At 43.0% G+C, this 13,069-nt stretch overlaps 3 protein-coding genes across 5 annotated transcripts in view; all 3 read right to left on the bottom strand.

Moving 5' to 3' along the window:
- The window catches only part of znf609a (zinc finger protein 609a), a 134,603-nt gene extending 125,524 nt beyond the window's left edge, over positions 1-9,079 (bottom strand). Inside the window, exon 1 of the mRNA XM_052119573.1 lies at positions 8,709-9,079. The gene's annotated coding sequence lies outside the window, so the exon portion shown is untranslated. The remainder of the gene's footprint in view (positions 1-8,708) is intronic.
- Positions 1-13,069, bottom strand: part of LOC127638174 (neuronal acetylcholine receptor subunit alpha-7) — a 320,680-nt gene that overhangs the window by 217,113 nt on the left and 90,498 nt on the right. The window lies entirely within an intron of this gene.
- LOC127638166 (histidine-rich glycoprotein-like) overlaps positions 1-13,069 on the bottom strand; it is a 137,451-nt gene that overhangs the window by 41,545 nt on the left and 82,837 nt on the right. The gene's annotated exons all lie outside the window — the stretch shown is intronic.

The raw sequence follows: 13,069 nt of genomic DNA, 5'->3' as shown, positions 1-13,069 counted from the left end.
CAAGACTGGTAAGCAGACATGGTCACACCTGCTCCGTCAGCTTGAATTATATACATTATATATTATAAATCTGCTTTGGGTGTCTGTTGGTTTAGATATTGTTTTCACAATTGTTTTGTTGATGTTGTTATCGTAGAGTGCATCAAACTTACATTTACATTTATGCATTTGGCAGACACTTTTATCCAAAGCGACTTACAGAGCACTTATTACAGGGACAATCCCCCCGGAGCAACCTGGAGTTAAGTGTCTTACTCAAGGACACAATGGTGGTGACTGTGGGGATCAAACCAGCAACCTTCTGAGTACCAATGTATTATACAGAGCACTTATTACAGGGACAATCCCCCCGGAGCAACCTGGAGTTAAGTGTCTTACTCAAGGACACAATGGTGGTGACTGTGGGGATCAAACCAGCAACCTTCTGAGTACCAATGTATTATACAGAGCACTTATTACAGGGACAATCCCCCCGGAGCAACCTGGAGTTAAGTGCCTTGCTCAAGGACACAATGGTGGTGACTGTGGGGATCAAACCAGCAACCTTCTGAGTACCAATGTATTATACAGAGCACTTATTACAGGGACAATCCCCCCGGAGCAACCTGGAGTTAAGTGCCTTACTCAAGGACACAATGGTGGTGACTGTGGGGATCAAACCAGCAACCTTCTGAGTACCAATGTATTATACAGAGCACTTATTACAGGGACAATCCCCCCGGAGCAACCTGGAGTTAAGTGCCTTGCTCAAGGACACAATGGTGGTGACTGTGGGGATCAAACCAGCAACCTTCTGATTACCAATGTATTATACAGAGCACTTATTACAGGGACAATCCCCCCGGAGCAACCTGGAGTTAAGTGCCTTGCTCAAGGCAGGGCTTAAAGTGAAAAAAAATCCTGAGCCTGAACTTTCTGTGGCTCAACCAGGACTTTTACCAAGCCCGTTTTTTCTATTAACCAATTCTATGAGCAACAGCACAGTCACAGCCCCCGGCCGGAATACTTTAAGCCCTGTCAAGGACACAATGGTGGGGGCCATGGGGATCGAACCAGCAACCTTCTGATTAACAGTCATGTGCTTTAGCCCACTACACCACCACCACTCCATTTACTTGAATGCATTTTAGTCAAACGTGACTTTACCTAGACAACTTAATGCAATTGGAGATTCCCTCAATTCCCAATGCGCTCCAAGTCCTCATGATGGCGTAGTGCCTCCGTGTCTGATACCATCAATCCATGCATCACGTGACTTGAGCGCGTTACCGCGGAGACGTAGCGTGCGTGAAGGCTTCACGCTATTCTCCACGACATCCAACAGACGTCACAAAGTGCTTAGCATCCACAATATAAAAACAAGGAAGCATAAAAAAACAAATGAGACAAAAGCAATTTTAAACAAGTGAATGACCACAGAGTCCACAGATCTTAAATCCGAAGGGAGAGTATTCCACAACTTGGGAGCAACAACCTCCAAGGCACAGTCCCCTTTAGTCTTTAGTCTAGAGCGACAAGACCTGTTCAGAAGATCTCAGATTCCTGCTGGAGTTATAAGGTTGCAACAACTCTTTTGAAGACTGGGAGCCCATGCAAGGGACGGCTGTGGCTCAGGTTGGTAGAGCGGGTCGGCCATTAATCGCAGGGTTGGTGGTTCGAATCCCGGCCCACATGACTCCACATGCCGAAGTGTCCTTGGGGAAGACACTGGACCCCAAGTTGCTCCCAATTGCAGGCTAGCACCTTGCATAGCAGCAAGGTTAAAAAGGCGCTATATAAGTGCAGACCATTTACATGTAAAGAAATTAAAATTGGTGTTACATGTGATCTCTTTTGATGGCAGCATTTTGAACCACTTGTAATCGTTTCAAGGATGCAGTATTAAAACAAGTAAAACGAGAATTGCAATAATCAAGGCTTGAGGCAATGAACGCATGTATAATCATCTCCATTTCTACTGTGGACACAATTGGCCTTAATTGAACAATATTTCTCAACTGATAAAAACAAGTACGCACAAGAGAATCTACAAGCGGATTAAAACTCAAGGTCTGTCCCATATAAACACCTACATTTCGAAGGGTAGCGTTAACAAAATGAGTTTCCATCACCTTTGGGAGAACACCAGCAGGAGCAGAAATAAGAACTTCAGTTTTTTCGGCATTTAACAGCAAGTCATTTTCAGCCATCCAAACTTTTATAGAGTTTATGCAGTTTAGAAGAATAGACCAGCTCAAGGCTGTTCCAGAGATACCAATAATGCAATCCAATGCTATCAGATTTGGATTCATTGGGGTATATTTTGGTTACATTGCCCATTTTGGTTACAAATGAAAGAAATTCTCTCAGCTAATGCTGTAAATTATATAGGGAACCTTATAACTTGGTACAAATATTGGCACATTATGTCATACAATGATAGTTTATGGTGACCACTTCTTAATGCTTCAAAAGTATAATTCAGGAGTCTAATAAATGATTGTATGCAACTCATGTCTTGATCTGAAGGAATGTGATATGGTCTGGTGAGAAACAAACCAAAATCGAATGTATTATTTAGTGAAAATCTTCAACGACCATTGAGCTTTTTGCACAAGAGCTGCTCGCAAGGTGGGGCGTTCAAGCGAAAACTTGTTTTGTTACGCTTCAACAGGACCACCAGCAATATTAACAACAGAAAAGAACAACATGACTGCACACAAACCAGAGAACAAAACTTACATGTATGAATAGCTTGTAGCCGAAAAACAGATGAAAGGATTTAAAAAGCGGGCGCTCGGCTCAAGTACCGGTCACGGCCCAAGCGGGCGCTCGGCTGAAGTACTGGTCACGGCCCAAGCGGGCGCTCGGCTGAAGTACCGCCCACGGCCCAAGCGGGCGCTCGGCTCAAGTACCGCTCACGGCCCAAGCGGGCGCTCGGCTCAAGTACCGCCCACGGCCCAAGCGGGCGCTCGGCTCAAGTACCGCCCACGGCCCAAGCGGGCGCTCGGCTCAAGTACCGCCCACGGCCCAAGCGGGCTACTTACTGGTCAACAACATGTAGTTTAAAATACAAATGTAATTTTGTTGTAATAAGTGAATAATCTGAAGAATTATTCTAAACGGACTATCTGGCAATTAAATATTTGATTAAACATGCATAATGTATTCTTCATTTGCCTCGTATGTCTGTAAAATCCACTTGTAAAATGCAAAAAAGTAAAAAAAAAAACATTTTTAAAGACTGGCTGGCTGGTAAGTGTTTTAATCTGCCAGCCACTTTGGCTGGGTGGGCTAAAAAGTTAATTTCAGACCCTACAAGAACCAAAACTGGAGGTACGCTGTTCAAATAAAACATTTTAGGATTTTAAGAATCTGGATCCAACGAATAAAGCTGACTATTAATTGGAAAATAACATTTCTTTCCCAGCCATTTACATAGAAAATACTTTAAAAATTCTTTTAAACAAATATTTGCAATAAAATAAATGTTTTTATCCATTGACAAGTCTGTAGGTACATTTTGGTAGCTAGATCGGCCAATCAGGCACACTTATCAGCTGATGCCAATAACCTCATAATTGCAAACTACCAAGCAATACATTGGAGCAATTCACACGTGACACAAAATGTATAAATATCGCTAATCCAACAGAAGCATTTGTGCGACATAAAAACTTTCAAATAAAGAAACGTTACAAAGATCAGATTTCAGATGCTTTTTCAGCACATCTCCATATAAAGGGAGTGGTGGTGGCGTAGTGGGCTAAAACGCATTACTTGTAATCAGGAGGTTGCTGGTTTGATCCCCACAGCCACCGCCATTGTGTCCTTGAGCAAGACACTTAATCCAGGTGCTCCCTGTAATACGTGCACTGTATAAAAGCATCCACCAAATGCATAAATATAAAGCCGGAAACAATCCAGGGCGACTATATAATACAACCACCAGTGTCAAACAACACAGTTTGAGTTTCACCCATCGAGACATGCAGAACATTAGCCAATAGCTCGAAGAGCAATCGCTCTCTAATGTACCCAATGTGGAAGTTATAACCAAACTCTAACCCTAAAATAAATCTGCCGGTACTTTCCAAACACCATTCATTTCTAAAACTCAATGGTCATTTCTAGAATGTTGTGAGGTACTCTACAGCAAAGGAGACCACAACAATCTCTTTGGTTACAGTGCTCGGGTGAAATTACTCACCCAAACATACTTTCTGTTTATGAGCACGAATGGAACGCCATATTGACCTATTAGCCTCCAGGAACGCAACTATCCATTTTATACCACTATTTGGAGTTTTGGAGCCCCAGCAGAACATCAGATCATCTTTGGCAGTGGAGGGTGAAATTTTGGACTAATGAAAACAGACGCTGCCAAATGTCAAGAGACCGTAATTTGCATGAATTGAACTGGATGATGTTATATTAGTTGTAGCGACTCAACCACCGAAAAAGCACCTAAAGCTGTGTACACACTGCCAGAGACTTTGTCGCTGCAGGTCGCCAGTGGCTGGCGGTGAAGTCGCTAGTGGGCGTTCCCACTACTGGTTGCCTAGTAACGTTTATAAATGACATTCACGGATGTCATTCCATTGCTCTTGACAGCGAATCTCTTTTCTTGGCGCTAAAAGCAACATTTTGGAGGGAAAAGACTAAATATAAATGGAATCAGTACATAAAATGCTTTATATCAAAGATGAATGAGAAACAAGGCGTGCTGTTTGCCATAGCGGCTGTTTATCTGCGGCGAAAACGCAAACGCTGGTCTGTCTGGGTCCACAAAACCATTCAATCTCGGAGTCAGCACGGCGAGTACCACCGGCTGGTGCAAGAGCTGCGGCTGGATATACCATATCCATATCATAGAGCGCTGGAACATTGCTAACAGCAAGAATTAGCCTTTCATCCATATTTCCGTTACTGCAGGAGCTGAGAGAGAGAGAGAGAGAAAGAGAAGGATCACGTGAGCTCTCCCGTCTTCTCTCCTATTGGCTGTCGCTTCCGTTAGTCGCTCTTCATTTGAATAAAGTTGAACTTGTCTCAACTTTGTCGCGTCGCTGGACACGCCCACATCTAGTCGCCAACGGTCGCGACAGCTCGTGTCGCTGGAAGTCGCTGTGCTTTCACTGAAAATGAATGGGATGGAGTCGCTGTCGCGCGCGATGCCGCTGGCAGTGTGTACGCAGCTTTAGACCACTCAACTAACGGCAAGAGCGCCGACAGATACTCCGTTATTAACATAGTTCGATGTTCGTGCCTGTTGTGTGTGCACGTGTGTGTTTGGTTGGATCTCCAATCACTCATGGAGCAAAAGCACCTGATCTCACGTATAGAACAGGACGGTTTTTCCAAGTGGCAAGAATGATGAAATAGACTAAAGGGATGATTGTGCCCTCAACAGGACATAATAATGACAAGCTGACCAAAAAACAATTGAAGATGCTGCTTTTCATGACAAATGAAGCATGCATTGCTCACGCAACCTATATATTTGTGCATCTATTAGAGGTCGACCGATAGTGGATTTTGCCGATACTGGTAACTACGGTGGTGCAAAGGCCGATAACCAATTATCTGATTATGTTTTAGCACTTCGCTAGGCGATGCTAACATGTCTTAGCATGATGCTAGCACATTTTTAGCATGTTTTAGCACTCCGCTAGAGGGCCAAAATCCCAATAATACCATCGATTAATCAGTAAAAATGATACAGGGTTCTGGACTGCGACTAAAACGGTTGCAAATGCGACCAAAAATTGGCGACCAATCAATTCTAGCCGCCGCTGGCAACAGTGTGCGTTCATACGCGGTTTCGTCAGATATCTTGCGAGATATTGAACGTATCTTTAGAGCGAGCACCATCAGTGTGTCTCGACACGCTTCTCACACGTTCTGTTGCGATGAGCTCGCTGCACCGCACGCAACAACTAACTCAGCGCGAGAGACGTCTATAGACGCCATCTACTGTACGCATTGGATCAGACACTACCCCACTTTGAATACCCCATTTATGTACCATGACAATTAAAACAGTACTGAAAGGATGTTTAAGAATACTACAGTATTACTACAGTACTTTCTGTAAAGATAAAGGCGTATGAATAAATGTCTTTGTGGTTGCTAATCGTATATATATTTCATGTATGTGTACATGTACTTATATAGTTACATATGTTTACCTACATTGTATTTAAGTATGTGTGTGTCTCTGTCTCACTCACACACACACACACACACACTCTCTCACAGACAGACAGTCTCACAGACAGACAGACACACACACACTCTCTCTCTCTCTCACAGACAGACAGACACACACAAACACACACACTCTCTCACAGACAGACAGACACACACACACAAACACACACACTCTCTCTCACAGACAGACAGTCTCACAGACAGACAGTCTCACAGACAGACAGACACACACACACACACACTCTCTCTCTCACAGACAGACAGACAGACACACACACACAAACACACACACTCTCTCTCACAGACAGACAGACACACACACACTCTCTCACAGACAGACAGACAGACACACACACACAAACACACACACACTCTCTCACAGACAGACAGTCTCACAGACAGACAGTCTCACAGACAGACAAGACACACACACACTCTCTCTCTCACAGACAGACAGACAGACACACACACACAAACACACACACACTCTCTCACAGACAGACAGTCTCACAGACAGACAGTCTCACAGACAGACAAGACACACACACACTCTCTCTCTCACAGACAGACAGACAGACACACACACACAAACACACACACACTCTCTCACAGACAGACAGTCTCACAGACAGACAGTCTCACAGACAGACAAGACACACACACACTCTCTCACAGACAGACACACACTCAGACACTCACAGACACACACACACTCTCACAGACACACACACAGACAGACACTCACAGACAGACGCACGCTCCCACAGACGCACGCTCCCACACTCTCACAGACACTCACTCACAGACGCACACTCCTACAGACGCACGGGCACACACACAAAGACGCACTCACACACTAACACACACACAGACGCGCGCACACAGACACACACACAGACGCGCGCACCACACACTCACACAGACACACTCACACACACAGTCCCACATACAGACACAGTCTCACAGACAGACACACACACACACACTCTCTCACAGACAGACAGTCTCACAGACAGACAGACAGACACACACACACACACACACACTCTCTCTCACAGACACACACACCCACACACCCACACACACTCTCTCTCTCACAGACAGACAGTCTCACAGACAGACACACATACACACACACTCTCTCTCTCACAGACAGACACACACTCAGACACTCACAGACACACAGACACTCACACACTCTCACAGACACAGACACTCACTCACAGACAGACGCACGCTCCCACAGACACACGCTCCCACACTCTCACAGACACTCACTCACAGACGCACACTCCTACAGACGCACGCGCACACACACAAAGACGCACTCACACGCGCGCCGCGCACACACAGACACACACACAGACGCGCGCAAAACACACTCACACAGACACACTCACACACACAGTCTCACATACAGACAGACACACTCTCACAGACAGACACACACACACACACACTCTCTCACAGACAGACACACACTCTCACAGACAGACACACACTCACTCTCACACAGACACTCACAGACACACACTCTCACAGACAGACACACGCTACCACAGACGCACATTCACAGATGCACGTACACACACACACACAGATGCACAAACAAACACACACACACACTCTCACAGGCGCGCGCACACAATCACAGACACACACGCACACAGACGCGCGCGCGCACACACACACACACACACACACACTATCACAGACACACACGCACTCTCACGCACCATCACAGACGCGCACACACACATTATCACAGACACACACACACATTATCACAGACGCACACACACTCTCACGCACCATCACAGACGCGCACACACACATTATCACAGACACACACACACATTATCACAGACGCACACTCTCACTCACAAACGCACACACACTCTCTCTTTCACAGACGTTGTTTAGCCGCTTTAGCTTTTATGAGCACAAGTTCATCACATACACGCGACTAACCGATCAAACAATTACACAAATCAATCACAACCGACCAGTCACAACCACAACATCAACACAAACACGAATATCACCCGCATATTTGCCAAATATTACAACATAACATGACTATTAAACCACTAAAACCACTCGAGATGCGCTAGCAAGGCTAACGGCGGATTTGACAAAAGAGCACTAGCATTAGCACAGGAGTTAGCATTCACCTTTATTCCTTTAAATAGAGTTAATAGAGTTAAACTTCAAATCCAGCTGAAGGGAAACCCGTTTGAACATCTTAAACACCAGAGACAACAAATCAAACAAGCACTTTAGCTTAAACAAATAAATCTACCCAAAACACACGTGAATATGTGGAAATCAAAGAACAATACTCTGTATTTGTGAAAGCATACAGGTTAAATTACAATTAATTAGTTTTGAGCAATAAAGGGGACATTTCAAGTGTGTAAAAGTCAAACAAACCCATAAGGTCACTGCTATTGCTAATAAAAAGCTAAAGATAAAGACACAAACAACATATATTAAATATTATTAATATTTGCGCTTACCCCCCAAAGGGTCCAGTCATGTCTAGTGGCATTCCATAGATCCAAAAGAGACTCCAAAAATATCCACACACTCAGTCACTCAGTCACTCACTCTCTCTCTCTCTCTCTCTCTCACACACACACACACACACACACATAGAGAAGATCCAAAGACAGGTTTGATTCACCGGACTGCAGCCATAAGATTCAGATCCACTCCGGTTCAAAAACAATTAGAGGAAAAACACGCCGGGACACTTTCAGTCCCAGAGGACGAAATACGGCAAGTGTCTTTAATTCTCGATCCGATAGATTCCAAATGAGCAAAGCATGTAAAAATGGTAAACACAATCCGGTATGAGCGGTTAGACAGTCCTTTGCTTCCCTTCTGCTGGAGCTCTTATGGCTCTTACAATATGAGCTCCCTCAAAACCCGGATCCGAGAATCCACCTGGAGCGGACCGACAGTGACGCTTCTGTCCCAGAGAGAAAACCTGGAACTGGAATCCGCACAATAACACAGCGTGCAACAGTGAACGCAATTAAACTGAAAGTAAATAGACATATTTTAGTCTATATTTTAAATAGACTATTAACCAAGGAGGTCAAACACATAAAATATAGCCTATGTTATATATAATATGCATACATATATAGCCACATATATAAAATGTATAGGTGAAAATAGCGGAAGATAGAATTGCAATGTCATATACTCAGTGCTGCATGGATTACTTGATTACTTGTACTGATTACAAATAACATGACAATGCAATCAGTAGTGTAAAAATTTTTAGGTGGTGTAATCTGATTACTTTTGGATTACTCCCAACCTATCTGTAGTTTATTTGATGTCACATGCATTTGCGTTTTAGCATAAAAGTACAAAGAGAAAGAAAATGTCAGTTGCCGCCACGTCTGAGACCGTCAATCCGCGCATCTTATCATGTGACTCGTTGTGCATGACACCGCGGAGACTCGCAGCATGTGGAGGCTCATGCTACTCTCCACGATCCACACACAACTCACCACACGCCCCATTGAGAGAACCACTAATCACCACCACGAGGAGGTTACCCCATGTGACTCTACCCTCCCTAGCAACCGGGCCAATATGGTTACCCCATGTGACTCTACCCTCCCTAGCAACCGGGCCAATATGGTTACCCCATGTGACTCTACCCTCCCTAGCAACCGGGCCAATATGGTTGCTTAGGAGACCTAACTGGAGTCAATCGTGACTCCAGGTGTGATAGTTAGCATCAATACTCACTGAGATACCAAGACCCCCCAAAAGGGCTGCTTCGTTGAAATGTTGTAGGTGGCGCTATCGAGCCATTTTGCCACAAATCATTCTAAAACCAGTATCAGATGTACACTTTCCAAATTTTTGAGATGTGTGCAAAGTTTCATGAGTTTTCGAGCATGTTTAAGCATCAAAAATGTGACTTGTTTTTATATAGAACTTTTTCAGGCCACCACAGACACACCCTTCAACGAAAACTCAAAATCTTCACAAGTTAACATCACCAAGCCCTTTAGATTAAGCCTGATTAAATATAACGTTGATCTGATTAAATCTCTGGGAGGAGTTAAAGTACAAGCCCTGGGATTGGCTGTTGCCAGTAGGTGGCGCTATGACTATAACTGAATATTGGCACGCAGATGTATTCAGGCCGGGACTATTATCAAAGATGTGAAGTTTGGGGCAGATTGGACATTGTATGTATGAGTTATAACAACTTCCGGTTTTATGGCGAAACATCAGATTTTGTCAGACCGTCACGGCCGCGCCGTGCAGTGAAAACTCAAAAGCTTCACAATGTAGCATCGCCAAGGCCTTTAGATTAGACGGACCAAATATGAAGTAGATCTGACGAAATCTCTAGGAGGAGTTCGTTAAAGTACGAGGCCTGGAAATGGCAAAAACCTGAAAAAAATGAAGAAAAAAATAAAAATGGCTGACTTCCTGTTTGGTTTAGGGCATGGGTCCTATAGACTTTTTTGTAGGTATTGGCATGTTACACATGTGTACCCATTTTCATATGTGTAGGTGAAACGTAGTGTAAAGCGCACATCGTTGAATGCTTGTAGGTGGCGCTATCGAGCCATTTTGCCACACCTCATTCTGAAACACATATCAGATGTAAATGTTCCCCACTTCTGATGTGTGTGCAAAGTTTCATGAGATTTCGAGTATGTTTAGGCCCTCAAAAATGCGATTCATTTGGGGAAAAAATGATAAACGCGTAGAAGATAAATGTGAAGTATTTCCGAGTGTAAAAATGTGGGGCGGGGATTTGAGTTTATCCATCGGTTGTTGATTGGATTGTTAATATATGTGCGTTGCATAGCGGAACGGAGGCTACCACCGTACTGCTCGTGTCCGGGTCGGTTATCTGTGAAATTAAGCAGCGATCTCAACACATTTATGATCAAACTGACAACACAAACGTATAAGCACATCTCGGGTCTTTGCTTACAAAGACGCTACAGCCATTGAAAAACAAGTGAGTAAAAAATAAACATATTTGAAAAAATCACTTTCTCGTGCTGGCCCGTAACCAAGGAAGTTTGGGTTAAGGAACGATAGTTTTGAAGGAAAACAGACGAAAACACACCTTGCCATCTTCAGCAACATGCGATTGACGCCTCGTTCAACTCTACGCAAGGTTGTGGTATTTATAAGAAAGGGGGCGTGGCTTAAGCGGACTAAACGATCGGAGAAGTCGTTTCACTGGAAGATCGCGTTATTACATTTTGAATGAAAGTTTATGAGGTCAAAAATAAATTAATTAATGAATAAAACATATGCATGGATGAATCGTTCACAATAAGATCAATAACATGCATTTAGAAAATAGATAGTGTGAATTTTAATTTCACGTCGACTTAAAAACAATATCAAAATCCTCGAGTAACAAAACCGCATACGATATTTAGGAATGTTTTATTTTTAACAAGCGTGTATTTACTTGTTTGTAGCCAAAACAAGTAGGAAAAGTATGGCCAGTTCTGAAGAAGTAATCCAAAGTATTTAGATTACATTACTGACCTTGAGTAATCTAACAGAATATGTTACAAATGACAATATACAGCATGTAATCTGTAACCTGGAACAATTTTAAAAAGTAAAGTAATCCCCCCCAACCCTGGTTATATGTTTACATTAATATCATGATTTTGACAACTTTTCATGAGTTAGACTGTGACGTCCCTTGACACATACACAGAAATAACAGCATATATCATGCATACTTTTTAAATAATCTTTATTTCCAAAGATGGAAACTCAAGTCTGACTCTCAACTCGTAAACAATTGATTCAGTCTGAATTTGAAACTTAATATATGTATATAAAACTATGTAAACACTATTACCAAAAGGGATTTAATACTTGGCTTTATTGGTGTTTATCCATTATAACTGTATATTATTATCTTTGTTCTGACATACTGTGTCTATGTTGTGTAAATGTAAATGTCCTGCAATCTGAGCCTCGTCTTAAAGGGACAGTACACCCAAAACATTTTAATTCTCTCATCATTTACTCACCCTCAAGATATCCCAGATGTGTTTGACTTTCTGTCCTATGCAGAACACAAATGAAGATTTTTAGAAGAATATTTCAGCTCTGTAGGTCCATACAATGCAAGTGAATGGTGGCCAGAAATGTGTAGCTCCAAAAAAAGCACATAAATGCAGCATAAAAGTAGCCCTATGACTCCAGTGGTTTAATCCATGTCTTCAGAAGTGATACGATAGGTGTGGCTGAGAAACAGATCAATATTTAAGTCCTTTTTTAACTATAAATCTCCACTTTCACTTTCAAATTCTGAAAGTGAAAGTGAAAGTGAAGATTTATAGTAAAAAAAAAAATACCTGTTTAACCACTGGAGATTTGTACATTACTATTATGCTGCCTGTATGTGATTTCGGACGCTTCAAAGTTCTGATCACCAGATAAATAAATAAATAAAAACTAGACTCATCAGCGATAACCTTAACTGTGAAAATAAAATGTCTTATCAAATGGAAAACAAGAGGACAAGCATAATGACAAGTAGACGTGACATTCTGTTTGTCATCAAGCACAGAATGATAATCTCCTCTGTTTACTCGGGGCTCCGAGGTGACGGGAAAATTGAGGCATTCCAAGCCAGTTGCCCGGGCAACCAGGATATGATAATGTTGCACTGAGAGAGAGAGAGAGAGAGAGAGAGAGAGAGAGAGTAAGAAAAGTGTGCTGTCGACTCGGGGACAGAGAAGCCAGAGGAAGTGAATTAATGGGATGATTTTCACACTGTGAGGCGGCAATCTTTTCCTGGACACTACACCCAAACCACACAGACAGACATTCCTCAACGCATCATGCAAACATT

Source organism: Xyrauchen texanus, chromosome 46 (assembly GCF_025860055.1).
Source record: "Xyrauchen texanus isolate HMW12.3.18 chromosome 46, RBS_HiC_50CHRs, whole genome shotgun sequence".
Classification (NCBI taxonomy): domain Eukaryota; kingdom Metazoa; phylum Chordata; class Actinopteri; order Cypriniformes; family Catostomidae; genus Xyrauchen; species Xyrauchen texanus.
This window is presented reverse-complemented; position numbering and strand designations above follow the sequence as displayed.